The 15,945-nt window shown below is 32.4% G+C and overlaps 1 protein-coding gene across 1 annotated transcript in view; it reads right to left on the reverse strand.

Annotated features, from left to right (window-relative positions):
• Fife (regulating synaptic membrane exocytosis protein fife) overlaps positions 1 to 15,945 on the reverse strand; it is a 399,632-nt gene that overhangs the window by 141,120 nt on the left and 242,567 nt on the right. The window lies entirely within an intron of this gene.

Below are 15,945 nucleotides of genomic sequence, written 5' to 3' on the forward strand. Positions count from 1 at the left end.
ACGAACCAAATAACTAAGTGTTCCAACTCTTTTACAAATAAATCCACTGCCCGAAGTCTACTTTGAATACGTAAGTAACTTCAAATAAACGTTTTGCGAACCAGTAATAAGAAAATACTGACAATTCAGTGTTTAGATGTTGTGCGCCATTTAAGAACTTTTATCCTTCAAATAATGTTAAACAGAACCAACCATGTTTTTGCTCAAATTACACAAGGCGTATAAAAGACCACCCTTATATTATATAAACAGAAAAAACGTCTCCAGAGGGCGGCGCAATCTTTTTTAATTTCTATTACAATGAATGTATAAGAAAAAAAAAATGAATCCTTACCACGACTGCGTGGCCTTTATCAAACAAAACTTATTTTTGAATTTGAGGTCAAAATATGAAACAAAACTATTTTTTTTGTTTTAAATCAAAAGGATTAGCAAATATTGTCTAGCATAAAAGTGAACTATTTTATGTACCTGTGTTCTAAATTTGAAGAATGCGATTTTTCTTGATTGTGAAGACAACTTTGTCAATCAATTGTCACTCAAAAAAACGTGTGAGTGACAAACAAAGAAAGTTGCCTCCAAAATTATGAAATATCGAATAATTTAATGGCCTTTATTTTATAACTTAAAACAATAAAAAATTAACTCGCATCTCTACTAGATGTTTACTGTAATTTTTGATTATTTTTTAAATTATTCCTATTGATTGGCAATTATGGCCTAAAATACAAATTTTATACAAAAAAATCCTTTTAATCAAAAACCTTTAAGCAATCTATGAACTAATTTAACGTACAGTGATATCGAATATCCCTATTGGACATAACCTGAAATTTTGCTCTTAATATCATGCTAAAACATTATTATAAATAAAACAAGTGTGAAGATAGCTAACGAGTGTAAGCATTCTCCGGTAAGCCAGTGTTGAAACAATAACATTTTTCAATATAAATTTACTAATCATAATGGCTAAGGTATTAAGTAATTTCAATTTGTTTTTGATCTTCTGCAAATGCTTTTAATTCAAAAGCAATCTGTGAGGTTAAAAAAGTTAATTGTACTTGGATTTGTTGACTGCATGTTAAGAAAATATATGGTACTAATCTTACTACCAATTATGTTCTAAAATCTTTACTATTTCCATTCAAGTTCTTTTTATAGCTCAAACAAAATGTTCAGTTAAGCTTCAAATTACCCAAAACAGTTTCTTCGAAGTAACATTACGCCAAACACCCAAAAGAAGTTAGTTCCTCCAAGAAGTATCCATACAAAATTTAAATTACTCAAATCCTTGCAAATTACAGAAATAAATTCCATTATTTTGTTGAAGTCTGGAGATTAGCTTTATAATACTTTTGACTTATAATAATTATTGAAAGAAGATCAAACAAAGCTTTTGCCAAATATGATCGTAGTTTCCATGCAAAGTCCCAACGTGAAAGCTCTACTAAATAGACCTGTGTTGCGCTGGATTTGTATTGACTTTTATCCAAAGCAAGAAATTCGTAATCAATTAAGTATCATTTCAATTAAGGTAAGGAATTTAACAGACGCTTAGATTAATAAAAGTTTCGAGTAAAATTAAGATTAAAAATAGAAGAACTTATCTCATTGAGATGATTTTTTTCTGTATTTGAAGAATAGATGAAAATCCCGAAAATTCACCGTAAAGTAAAAAACTTTTTTGTTATTTATTTGCAGATGTCACTTTTAACGAAAGTTCGTCTCGCAAACAAAAGTAATTACATAAAAATTCCAAGAAATCATTTCCGTTCCGTCTCGAGGGCGAATTCAGACCAGAGGTGGAGTTGGGATTTTCTGCAATTAAATTCTTATTTTTGTTCCATTAATCCTAGCTTCTCAATCTTAACAAGCATTTTACATAAATAATCTAATTCTTTTTGCCCCTTTTTACGTTCATTCACAACAGAATTAAAATATATATATTGAAGGCGTCCCTTTTGCATATATCGAGACAAATTCATTTTTGAAACATACTTAGATTCAGTTTCTGCCATTTATAAATATAAACCATTATCAATAAATCACTGCATGGTGAAGTGATGAGAACGTCATCAACTTGCGGCACAGCTTTTCTGCCTGATGATATGACTATTTTACAAAGAGAACAATGAGTGTTGATGATATGTTGTTATCTTTGACTAGGTGGCAATCTTTGACTAGATGGCTGTCTTTTACTAAGTTGTTATATTCGACTAGATGGCTCTCTTTTACTAAGTTGTTATATTCGACTAGGTGGCTCTCTTTGACTAGATGGCTGTCTTTTACTAAGTTGTTATATTCGACTAGATGGCTCTCTTTTACTAAGTTGTTATATTCGACTAGGTGGCTCTCTTTGACTAGATGGCTGTCTTTTACTAAGTTGTTATATTCGACTAGATGGCTCTCTTTTACTAAGTTGTTATATTCGACTAGGTGGCTCTCTTTGACTAGGTGGCTATCGTTGACTTTGTAGCTATCTTTGACTAAGTAGTTGTATTTGACTAGTGGCTATCTTTAAATAGGTGGTTATATTTGACTGGCTAACGTTGACTGAACTTTTCAAAATGATTGATATTTAGAATTAACGGCAAATGTGCAATTTACATACTTGAAAGTTATTGACCGATAAGAAAAGAAATATCAAATTATAAGATTAAATAAGTTAACAAGAAAAAAGTATACACGATAGTACAAAGTTATAAAAATAAATAAACAGAAATAAAAAACGAAAACAAAAACTGTTTTGTAGTAATTTCATTAATATAAACACTGCTAAAATGTTTAATCAGTACAGATTTATGTTTCGATAGAGGCATATTAAAAACATCAGCTTAACATTGCAAATGAGTTACCAATGTAATGTATTTATACAAGAGTTGTAGCCTGAAACCGTAGTATGATTGTTACAATAATACAGACTAGAGAACCTTCATCTAATTGTAGGAATATGAAAGTGAATCAACCTTAATATATCAGGGTTATCCGATTGATTATTTACAATTTTACATCAAAATATAAGGTTATATAATGTGATGGTACCTAACCGCCTGAATAATGTTTGAAAAAATAATTTTCATTAGGATATTGACGTATCTTTGTATATACGTATCTGTGATTGCTTAGTTAAAATAATATAAAAAATGTAGGTTCATAAAATTAACAGCTTATAATTAACCAGGAAGGTATTTAAGTACCTTGAAATCTTAAGATTACAGAGAATATTTTTTACTGTAAAAATCCAGTTTGCTATTTTTTAGTAATGGAAGATTGTGATCACGTGACATAACTCTAAAACAACACTATTGGTTGAATATGTGACCACTTAGAAACAGCGCCATAAAGACATGGATTCATTTTTGCAGATGGCGAGAGATCCCCGAGTACAAACACGTATTACTTGTATAATTTCCCACGAGCAATAAAATAATTTTAATTCGCCTCTGATCTGGACATAAATTTAATGGTAAATTTTAATCTATTCCGGTCTGTAAATATGCCGAGGGTGAAATGCTTAAGACGCTATAAACATTTAAGTACTCCGCCTTATAAATCGGTTTCTGGAGAAAATAATGGCAATACGTTTTATGGAATCTAAAGATTTCATGTATTTTTGACTTGCAAATAACTCCTGATTTTGAAAAAGATTGTTCAGGCTGATTTATAAGTCGAATTTTTTATTATTTTTTTATGTGAAACCGCACAACTGCGAAAGTCGCAACTGCTCCCAACCGTCTGGATCCTGTGAGACTATGGAATCCCCGATTGGGGTATGGTGTGAGGCTAAATGTAGCGAGGACGGAAAGGAGATGAACAAGAGGAAGGTGGGAAAGTACCTGGCTATTCAGATCTAGTCACACAAACACGGACAAAGTCATTTCAAGCAACGTTTCTATTCTGAATGGTAACGTGTCGCAAATATACTACATATTATTTTAAATTAGTAATTTGTGAAATAACACAAATTGATTATTTATTTTTCGGAATAACTTTATTGAGTAAAACCTCAAATTGTATGTATTGTATGTCAAATTGTGTCCCGGAAAGACAAGGGTCCTGGGTTCGAGTCCTAGATGTGACCGTATCCTTTTCTGATTTTTCTGTTTCAGATTTTCGTTTAGAAATCGCTAATATTGTCTTCAATAATTAAAAATTACAAATTGATTAATTAAGATTTATTTGCGCACGCCGGGATATGAACCCACGACCTCCCGCTTGCTAGTCGAGAGCCTTACCTTCGAGTAAGGAAGCCGTTGAAAAACTTTTAGCTAACAAACTGCGCATTTCGTTACTTTCGCTTATAATATTACGAGTTGGGATAAAGGTACCAAAAATATTATGAAAAATAGCTAAAAATAACGGCGTCAGAGACTGCTACATAGTTGCTCAACTCTTTTGTTATTCAGACTTTCGGCATGGACCGAGTATTTGATTTAATCGATCGTGCTATGTTTTGCTCGGGCAAACCCGACTTCTTATAGCATTCACTTTCGCATCACATGTTTATATTTTATTTTAGTTTATTAGGAAAAGAAAAAAATTTACATATTTTATTGAAATAATTACACGGGTGCATATACCAGTAAAGTTTCCGCATAAAACTCATATTATATACAGAAAACATAAATAATTTAAAAAAAACCTAAAGTGGAGTTGACAACAAATAAAAAAACACAGGTTGTAACTATATGCATAGATAATGTAAACTAAGTACCTACCTGTACAAAAATAATACAGACTTCAAATAATGTTCGAAGATAAATAAAAAAAAAACAACATAATGAAAATGAAAAAAAAAATTGCAAAAATCAGTCATTTTAAATACATGTGGAACAGGATACATGTGGAACATGTGACAGGGGAACTATGTCACCACCCGGTTGGGCGGCGTTGTGAGGTGGAATAAGGTAGGGGCTGAAGGAAGGGATTTGTTAATGCCGGCCTTGAAGAGGCTCGGATTATAGGAGGGAGGAAAAACAGATGCCGGTAGCTCGTTCCACATACGAGCCGACGATTTTGATATGAAAATATCTGGAGTCGGTGAATTGTTTTCCCATTTGATATCTGGTGAGTTGACGAGTTGTTCTTGTATTGTTTTGTATTTATTTTGCTTATATAATGCACTTGCATACTGTTCATTGACTAGATGATCATTTATGAAAAAGTGTGTGGAAGGGTTTAGTTTTTCCTACGGGGAAGATTTAACCCGGACATAAAATCGGTAAAATATTTAATTTACAGTGCTCGTAATTAACAATTTGATTTAGTTTTTTCATACAAAATTTTAGTAAATTGACCTAATGGTTCATTTGTCCTCAGTCCTCAGATTTAAATATCAGCATTTCAAAAGAAATTATTGTATTTTTTGCACGTCCTTCTGTAAAACGAGGGTCGAGTGTAGTTAGTTTTTGAGTGTGGGATGTGGAATAGTTGGTTTGATCGTGTGCTTCGTACTGGACAGTGGAAATGAACGTTTTCCAGAAAGTAGTTATTATCAACAGCTTTTATAATTTTTCACTTGTAGCAAACACTTTGTGGGTATACATAATTATAATAATTAAAATAAAATAACTTTGTTTAAATACCACTTTATTGGTAAATAAAGTGTTATTTAAACAAAGTGGTAATTAAACAATAAAGTGGTATTTAAACAAAGTTATTTTATTTTAATTATGCTTTTATAATTATTATACTAAGACTATTTTTTAACTTCATCCGCTCTTCATATCCAAACCACCTAAAAATCCCTCCATTATTCTTATTCATGACGCTCACATCGGTTTTATTTCCAATTCTCCACATTTCGAACACGGTAATTATAATTTAACATACATACGCCCAGGGATTTCATTTCTACAGTACTAAGTCAAGAACAAGTCCTACTAACTAGAGTATTCGCCTTATGGCGCAACCGCCAAATTACGAAGTCGGTGCTGTCGCTAAGTAAACTTCACTGTTAACTTTTTAAAATAGTCCAAACACTCTGTTTATTTAATGTACTTGTGGTGAAACGATATACAAATCAGCAGCCATATTGAGTATCAACTAAAATTGCCGCTATTGCAAACTGTAGTTGCTAGATGGCACTGACTTAATCACGTGACACTTGAAAATCCGACACGCGCCAAGGCATGTATTGCAGTCGGCTTTGGTCGATACTCGCCTTTCCTCTGCCAGTTCCATACCTCACATCAGATGCTTATTTCAATTGTATAAAGAAATATTTGTAAAAAGCAGTCAAATAAAAACAAACAAAAAAACAGCGAAGGTCGGATATTATCTCCTCTCTCTGTCTACCTTCTTCTGCCGGCATGGTGTGATGGTTGACAGGTTGGTCACAAAATCAATATAAGACATTTAAGAAATTCAATTTTAAGACTTGTTTTATTGTTGCGTAACAAACGGGTACAATTGAAAGAGAAGTGAAAAAAAGTCTCCTCTATTTTTTTATGGGATTGATGTATCGCAAATAATATAAGGTTTTCCAATAAGAGGTGTTATGCAGTCGCACCTTGAAATTGAAGCCAGGACCTCTTCCTTGTCGGGAAGTGCTCTGACCACTGAGCTAATTCGACCATATCAATTTTCATATTTTCACCATATAATACTTCGACTGAGAGCAACGAACATTATTTTAATTTTATGTAGTGTAGTGTCCTGAATAAACATATCTACTTTTATTTTAATGTGCGACATCAACTGACTTTTCTACAAGCCTAGGCCCTAAGTCTGACAGTCAGGACAGATTTGCTTAAATGCGAGATCCGACTGAATATCTTTCTGCTTTTCTGTTTTAAGTATTTCGCTTGAGAGTCGTCGATATTGTTTTCATTGATTTTATATTATAATTTGAGGTTTTACGCAAAGTTGTTTCGCTATAAAAAATACCTACCACTACCACTGTAAAAATTGTTAACTGTACTTATTTAGAGTTTAGTAAACACTTCACTACGAGAACCCGTGCAGAGGTGTTACCGTGTTTTAGTTAAAATGTCAGTATTTACCTTGCCGTGTGTTACTTCTATAATACTAGAGTTCTATTTAGATCTAGTGGAACAATGACACAGGGAACGCTACATATTTTCAGATGGAGGGCAAGAAAAAAATTTGGAAGAACCAAAAAAATTAAATCAATACCAACTGGCTATTTTGAAAAATTATAATTGTTCAAAAAGCCATCTCAATCAATCTTTTACTGTATGTGAATCCTTTTTAATATATCATTTTTTATTTACACCTGGGATTTCATCAGTTTAAAAAAAACTTATCTGCTTAGTGCAAAGGTTTCCGCTGTAATAATTTATATACGCTGCATAAAACAGAAAAGCTAACGAATCAATTTAGAGTCAGGGCATTTCCATTTTTTATCCATTCTATTGTAGTTGTTGTCCATTTAAAACATCAAAGCTTCTTTTTCTAGATTATTTTTACTAACTAGCTGTTCCCCGCTACACCTCTCTGTGGCTCAGTGTGTTTTGCAGATAAAGAAACATTAGCGCTTGTTGTAATATAGGTACATAAAAATTTACGCGTATTTAAAAGCAACGTTTTGTCAAAATTTCAAAGCAACCTGCGAAGAACTTTCGGAGATTTAAGATTTTGAAGAAACGAATATTAACATTTTTATTTATATAAATTATTTAGTTTCCTAACTTTTAGTTATTTCATCAATTTTTATGCTCATTTAAAAGCATTTTATTCCCTATAACTATTGATTCTAATTTACCAACCTTCTAGAAAAGTGCAGTTAGTGTATCTCAAACCATTTGTTATATTTTTCAGAATTAAATCATATCTTGAATAATGTTGAACCCTTTCGCATCGAGAAAAAAGCAAAAAAATATGGTTGACGTTTGAACTTCAAGAAAACGGGTCGCTTGTACGTATTGTTCCTGTGTTCAATAGCTCGACTGTGAAATGATTAGGCAGCCTTTGTTTTTCCTCCCCCCTAAAACATGGGTATCTTCAATCCTAAGGTTTCCTATCAAGGACCCCTCCACACAGCGTCCTCAAAGATTACAAAAATCATGAGAGAAATGATTATGAAAAAATAACGTTCTCGGTTTGTTTTCCTAACTTATTTTAAACAAGAAGGAGATTCTCGAACGTACAAAATTTTATCGCGAAACTTGTTTACTCAGAACAACTTATTTACTTAAAAACAACCCAGTTTTAATTGAACGTCTTTTCGCTTTGTTCTCGGTTTCTTGGAATAAAGAACGTACACGTAAGCAGTTAAACTATAACGTATGGGTAGCAGCAATAAAAACAGCGAGATCTCGATAAACTTTCTCTTAATTAAAAGACCGTATACGTGATCCTGGAAAGAGGGAATCAATCGTACCAAACTGGAGAAGGACCCAAAAACCACACTGCTCGCTAAATGAATAAAGAGGGAAAACAACCTGAAAATGGTTGGAATCGTTCGCGTTTTATTGAATTAACTACCGTAACGATGAAAAAGATAGCCATTGCCTGAAAACTAACTGAAACGGAAACCAAACGTAGCGTGGGCTCTGAATTAATGCAACGGAATGCTAAGCCTCTCAGGTTTTTCTTTGCGTGCTGTTGTTCAAATGGGGAAAATACTTTTTTTCTGTGGCAGTGAGGTACGGAGCATAAAACTGGCAAAGGAAGCACACAACTGTTTGTATTTCAGGATTGGCAACAATGGAAGCTATCTCAAGAGCGATGTGTTGACGCGTTGTTGCCAATCTTCGTTCAAGACTTATGCAATCTTAAGTTCATGTAGTCAGTTATAGAATTTCTGCACTGAAATGTATCTCGAATTCTATTTTTACATAATGGAATTTGAAAATTATTAATGCAATCAATTATGGGCTATCGCATGCATCATTTAAAAATGTATTTTTTTTGCAAATATTTAAATTTTTTTGCACAGATTTTGCCATTGATTTAACATCAGACCATTATTCTCAGTACGTATCCAAAATTTCAGTTCAATCGGCCATGCAGAACCTGAGAAGACGGCTTTAAAAGATCGAACTTAACTCTTGCATTTATGCCCGTCACAATAATCAAATTTTGTCATTGATTCTACTTCAGACCAATATTTTCAGTACGTATCTAAAGTTTCAGTCCCTTCGGCTAAATAGATCATAAGAAAACGGCTTTTAAATTTCGAACCAATGTTTTGCATTTGTGCCCGTAAGAATGATGATTTTTCCACAAATGCTATTTTTTACAGATTTTTTTACTGACTCAACTTCAGACCATTATTATCAGTACGTATCCAATCAGTCAAATTTCAGTCCCTTCGGCTGTATAGATCTTGAGAAAACGGCTTGTAAAGTTCGAACCCATGTCTCGCATTATTAATAAGCATTTTGACTGGGTAATTGCACAAAATTTTGTTTGTACGTTAATATTATTAATATTTCCTAATGGCAAAATATCATTACATAATAGACTATTGCTACCAATACTGTCGGATGAGAGGGAATAACGGGTAAAGTAAAATAATGGAAGTATTTGGAAAGATATGGAAATTACATCTTTTAGGTATATATGTTTAAAACGTTTAATGACCTGAAAATTTTAAACTTACACATACCCATAGGAACAACACAACACAATGCTGTATTCTACGGCAGTATGGGTAAACGCAGTTTAGTAGTTACATTGCTAATTCTTCGAAACAACTGTTTCACACTATGGGAAATCCATACTAAGCGATATTGACATGTTTTAACTTGGTGACTTTTGTGGATCATATTAAAAACATATTCCAATCCTATTGTTGAACCTTTGACTATATCTCTTTGATTATTACTGTACTTAAAAAAATGTTTCTTGTACATATTTTTATTTCATGTATGTATTTTTTGTCTATTGTAATTTTATTTATATTATTTCTTTCTCATGTACTAAATTATTCATCGTGTCAAAATTATACTAGATACACAATACATACGTAAAAGCCCAATGGGCGTAAAATGAATCAGATAAGCGCACTTGAAGGGAAATGACACTAAACTGCACTATATAAATGCCATGTTATTATTATTATTATAAAATAAAATGAAACATCTGAATAATTAGGCACTAATAATACAAATAACATGAAACAAATGTGTTTATAAGCTAAGAGTTGAAATAACGTAACCGTATGCATGCGTGTGAATCAAGTTTTATGTAACGGACATAGTAACAACGATAAATACGTAATAAAGTCCTTTGTAACAATTAATTACGACGTGCCCTGCTTAGCGTTGCACCACGAGCGCATCGGACATCGAGCATGATAATTCCTGACCCTCTGCCCAGACCCAGAACCATGCCAGAACGGAAATTACCCTCTTAGCGCAAGGTACGTCTTTGGTTGTGACGATAGTGCCGCGTCATTTGCCGAATGCATGGACCACGTTGGGTTCCCAAACCTAACAGAAGAAAAGAGAAAATGTTACCATTGATGAACATTTCGTTATTAAGATTGAGTATTGTGCTACGGTGAAGTATATGTTTTAATAATGAAGTGGCTGTTATTAAAGCCACCCACGCTACAGTTTTATCCGTGAGACAGACGATACACAGTGTTTTCAAAAAACATTTATTAACTTGAATGAACGTGCACTCCTGTATATTCAGCGGTTGGCTCGACATGTAAATGTTAGTTATAATAATGTTTACTTTTTCAATAAATGCAAACTTACTTTGTGGAGTCATTATAATTAAATATATATTTTATAATTATTGAAGACAATATTAGCGATTTCTAATAGAAAATCTAAAACAGAAAAATCAGAAAAGGATACGGTCACATCTAGGACTCGAACCCAGGACCCTTGTCTTTCCGGGACGACACCGCTCTACCAACTGAGCTAATGGGACCCTATCCCCTTCGGTCACTTTTAACTGTATCATACTTCGAATAAGAACTACCAACATTGTCTTCATTTTTTCACCGCACATTTTTATTGGCAACTATCTTTATTTATGATCCCAAGATTCAACCCGAACTAAATGCAATCTAGACAGCGTCGTTTTAGATAAACCTATCTTATTTTTTTATATTTTAATGTGCGACATCTATCCGTATCCTTTTCTGATTTTTCAGAGTAGTCACAGTTGTTGCTGACGATGAATGACGATGTCGTCATGGTAGTTAATTTGCATCACGATGGGGTGTATGTAGGTAACATTACGGTGGGATATGAATCCGTGGTTCATGATCATGGCGATGTGTCAGTGTCTCGATACCGAATGGAGACCGAACTTGCAGGTGTTGTTCATTATTGGTAAATACCATGGGTCTTTCTGGTACTCCAGTGTGAAGTTAGCCAAATGACCTGGTTGGCTGATGATTTTGAGCTCAAACCCCGGGCGAAGCCGGATACGCTTGTAGGTACATGCGGACCGTTCCAGGAGCGGGGCGAGGGCGGAACTGCTGCCCGTCATCAGTTGAAGCTGGGCAATTGAACGAGACTGATCAACTGCGCACTAAAGATTACCTCGATGTCGCCGTGTTTATATAGATCAAGTCGTTCGATATTATTCTAGATAGGTAAATGCTGCGTACATTCGCCGTCTTACTTATAGGTCGCAATATGATGTGCGTTGCATGTATTGAATTTATAGAACTTCGCTACAAAAATATATTAAATAACAAGGATAAGTATGATATCTGTAAATATTTTTGTAAATTTTTAAAATAGGCATGACTTGTAGAAATTTTAATACTTAATAGATTAACAATTATTTTATAAGCAATAATTATTAGCCTGAAACACTCATCCACATTGAAAAATCTCCTGATAAAAGATACATGACGCCAACGGGACATGAACCCGTGTTCTTTCGATTTCCGGTCGACAGCTCTGACCACTGAGCTATGGCGGTTTATCTCTTATCCGCGAAATAATTCAATATATACTAGTGTTTCATTCAACAATTACTGCTTATTACATTTTTTCACCTGAAAACAACCAACTTTATTTTATATGAGAAAGGCATTGTAATTGCTAACTCTCTCACTAGATGGCGTCGAGACAAATTGTCTACATTTTTTGGTGAAGATAATAGAACTTGTCAAATATATATATATTTTTTTTTGGTAAACTAATGTTTAAGACAAGATTTTTTATGCATAGCACAAAGGGTAACAATTATTTTATAAGCAATAATTATTATCCTGAAACACTCATCCACATTGAAAAATCTCCTGATAAAAGATACATTACGCCAACGGGACATGAACCCGTGTCCTTTCGATTTCCGGTCGACAGCTCTGACCACTGAGCTATGGCGGTTTATCTCTTATCCGCGAAATAATTCAATATATACTAGTGTTTCATTGAACAATTACTGCTTATTACATTTTTTCACCTGAAAACAACCAACTTTATTTTATATGAGAAAGGCATTGTAAGTGCTAACTCTCTCACTAGATAGCGTCGAGACAAATTGTCTACATTTTTTGGTGAAGATAATAGAACTTGTCAAATATTAATTATTATTTTTTTTTGGTAAACTAATGTTTAAGACAAGATTTTTTATGCATAGCACAAAGGGTTAGAATTATTTTATAAGCAATAATTATTAGCCTGAAACACTCATCCACATTGAAAAATCTCCTGATAAAAAATACATGACGCCAACGGAATTATTGCTTACAAAATAATTGTTACCCTTTGTGCTATGCATAAAAAAATTGTCTTAAACATTAGTATACTTACTAAAAAAATAATACTTAATAGATTGTTTAATTTAATAAAATTAAGGAGTACATTAAATGTTTTCATAATAATAATTATTATTCTGAATTTGCCAACCACATTTTGGAAACAAATCACTCTTTTGATATAAATTAAAGAATATTTTATTTACATACTAATACAATGGGTTTATAATCAGATAACTTTAAAATTTTAGAAATAAAAAATCTGTTAATAGTCTAAAATAAAGTTTTTACCATTTTTATTGTTTATTTATTACAAGATAATACATTACAAAATGATAACAAATTTATAATGTATTATTCCTAGTGAGTTTAAAAAACTCTTTTCGGGAAAGACAACATTAGATTAAAGACAAGACAACATAAATACATTAAAATCAATAAACGCAGAAGTTATTTTGGAGTTCCATAGAAAGAATATGTCAGTCATCAATAAAACTGCTGAGGAAATAGCTTTTAAAAGTTTTTTCCAATGTTTTTTTGTTCGTTGTCGGAAGTTTTAGATTACTAGGTAATGCGTTGTATTAATAAAAAAATATTTTTTTTTAAATAGCTATCTCTCCAATATTTTCACTTCAAATATTTTTATATTTGTGAATTTTGATTATATTAAGTTTATTCTGATGATGAAACCACTGGTTTCGAGACATGTCGATCCTTTTGTTTAAATAGTGGTGTATACAAAGTTTTTTTTTCATACCAATAATAATATTTGCTCGTTTTATTATGCCACTTGAGTGAAATGTCACCTAAAGTTTTCCATAACTAGTACTAAAACATTAGCTCAAATTACGTACTAGATATAACTAAAATTCTAAAATTAATTTAGATTAACAAGATACATTTGAAAATCTCACAAATTATCCCACTATACTCTATTTATCCTCCATAATATATATTTTTTCTTCCTTCCAAATACAATAATCTGTATAGATTTTAATTTTGTAATTTTTTTTACTTTGTAACCTAGGTATATTGTTTTTTCACAAATGTACACTCCTCTTCCATCCACAAGCAAATGCTTTTAATAGAAGTGTAGTATAAATTAAAACAGTATGACTTGTAAACATTGTATATTTAATGTAAAAAACACAAATAATAAACAAATACATTTTGTTGTAGGCTGTGAATAGATTTAGACTATAGAAATCAAACCTATTAAAGTACGTGATTTTAAATTCTATATAACTAACTACACTAACTCTCACATAAGGCTTTCAACAGTAATTTTGGTTTGCATCTCAAAGGAACTTCTCTAATAGTGTTGACGTAAACATAAAATTCGCTATTTATTAGATTTATTCTTGAAAAAAACTTTTTTGCAAGTCAAAAATCATCGAAAATCAAGAAAACCCAAGAAAATTCAGGTCTTGGAGTTCCAGAGTTCCAAGGAAAAAAAGGTTTTTCCTCGAAATAAGGTAACATTGATTTAATAAACCTTTAGGGGAGGCCGGATAGAGAGCTTAGTATAATGGTGCAAGGCTCTTGCGGTACTGGGGATGGCAACAGACTACAGAAGGCTATGCTTGTATCTATATGGTATAGATGCTTGAGTATATATATATATATACGGTGACACACAGCCTCAACATAGTGAGATGATACAGGGTTTCGCATGACTTCTTCGCTCTGGAAAATATTTAGTTATATTTTTATTTTATTTTAGTTTACTCTTTACTCCTCAAATTCAGCCTGATGAATTCACGTTCGATAATTACAGGCACATACGAGAAAATGTATATTATTCTAATAATTTTAAAACGCAGTTTGTAATTGACTAAGCATAGCGAAGCCCTGTTTCAACTCGACATTTTAGAATTTCGTCAATCTGTTAATTTTTTGTATCAAGGTGGTGGTCGTTTTAATGGTTCAGTAAAGATTATTTTTTTATTATTTAAAATCGTCGTGTTTCTTTGTATTTTTTTCAAATATTTAGACACTCTCACTAAGATAGTGACATATCTTTATAAATTGTATAATTGTTTATTAATATTTTTTAATGTTACATAAAATACAAATGGTTTATAAGTAAGCAGGTAGTTATTTACGAACTTACTTACAAATTTTGTGATTTCCGAGGATTTTTTAAATTAAATAAGAACGCTTTTTCGAACGCGAGGACTTCTGTTCACATAACTACTGGTTACATAGATTCTTCAAAAAAAAGAATTAGGAATCAATCCTTTATAACTAAGTCCTCCATCACAACACAAGCAACATTTTCCGCTTACTGTGGTGGTAGTAGGAGATTTTCAAATATTGTCAGGTTATTCGTAACCCGGGAATGTTTGTCTTTCTTTTAAAAAAAAAAACAGCTTATTAGTACATAACATTGTTTTGAAAAAAAAAACCTTATTTTTAACCTGAAATGAAAGAAATATTAATCACGCACCCGTTAAAGTTTAGTAATATTACTCCATCATTTTAGACATTCAATGAATTTAACGAAGCATTTCAGCATCTCTGGCATTATCAGTCAGAATTTCTCCGAAATGCGACTGAATATGCCATAGTTTGATTGTTCTCAAAATAATAACTGAATTATTAGCAATCGAAAGCGAAAAAAACCAAACAATATACAGCTACGATATGACAGACTGGTGATTTCTATATGGGCACTGAATTTACCCTAGAATATGTTCAATTATAATATAACTAGTTTCTACCCTGCTGAGCCCGAGATTTTAATTGAAAAGGGTCGAACAACAGGAGAATTCAAATTTTGTTAGGTTATTTTATTCGTAACTCGTGACGGTTTTCTTTCTATATATAAAAATATATGTGTATATTTTTGTATGTATACTTCTCTAATGTAGATATTACATATTTGTAAATCATCATTCCAGTTCGCCTGAGATTTTAACTGACCGGCATCCTAACCTTTTTCGGATTCTTCTTCTGTAATGGACCGTTTATACACAGTGTCCGGAAAGTAGTTGTGCAAGCGACAAACTGGTGAATACGATATGTACACATCGCGTTTGGAGTCAATTTTGTAGTAGGTGTACCTTTTGGTAATTTTAAGGTTTCGTTTTCGAGTGAATCGAGTCGAAGTTGAAATTTTTTAGGACAAATTTGATAAAAAAAAATTGTTGCCACGGGAATATTGCAGTCAGCTGTTTATTGTCTTCATTAAATGCATCAAATGTAGACCCGGCTCCAAACCACTTTAGTTGACGAAAAGAATTCAACCAGTTTTCCGCTAGTACCGATAGTTTTCGGACACCGTGTACAGGTATTTAGAAAAA

This window comes from Hesperophylax consimilis, chromosome 7 (genome assembly GCF_061612785.1).
Source record: "Hesperophylax consimilis isolate HC1 chromosome 7, BYU_Hcon_1.0, whole genome shotgun sequence".
NCBI classification, from domain to species: Eukaryota; Metazoa; Arthropoda; class Insecta; order Trichoptera; family Limnephilidae; genus Hesperophylax; species Hesperophylax consimilis.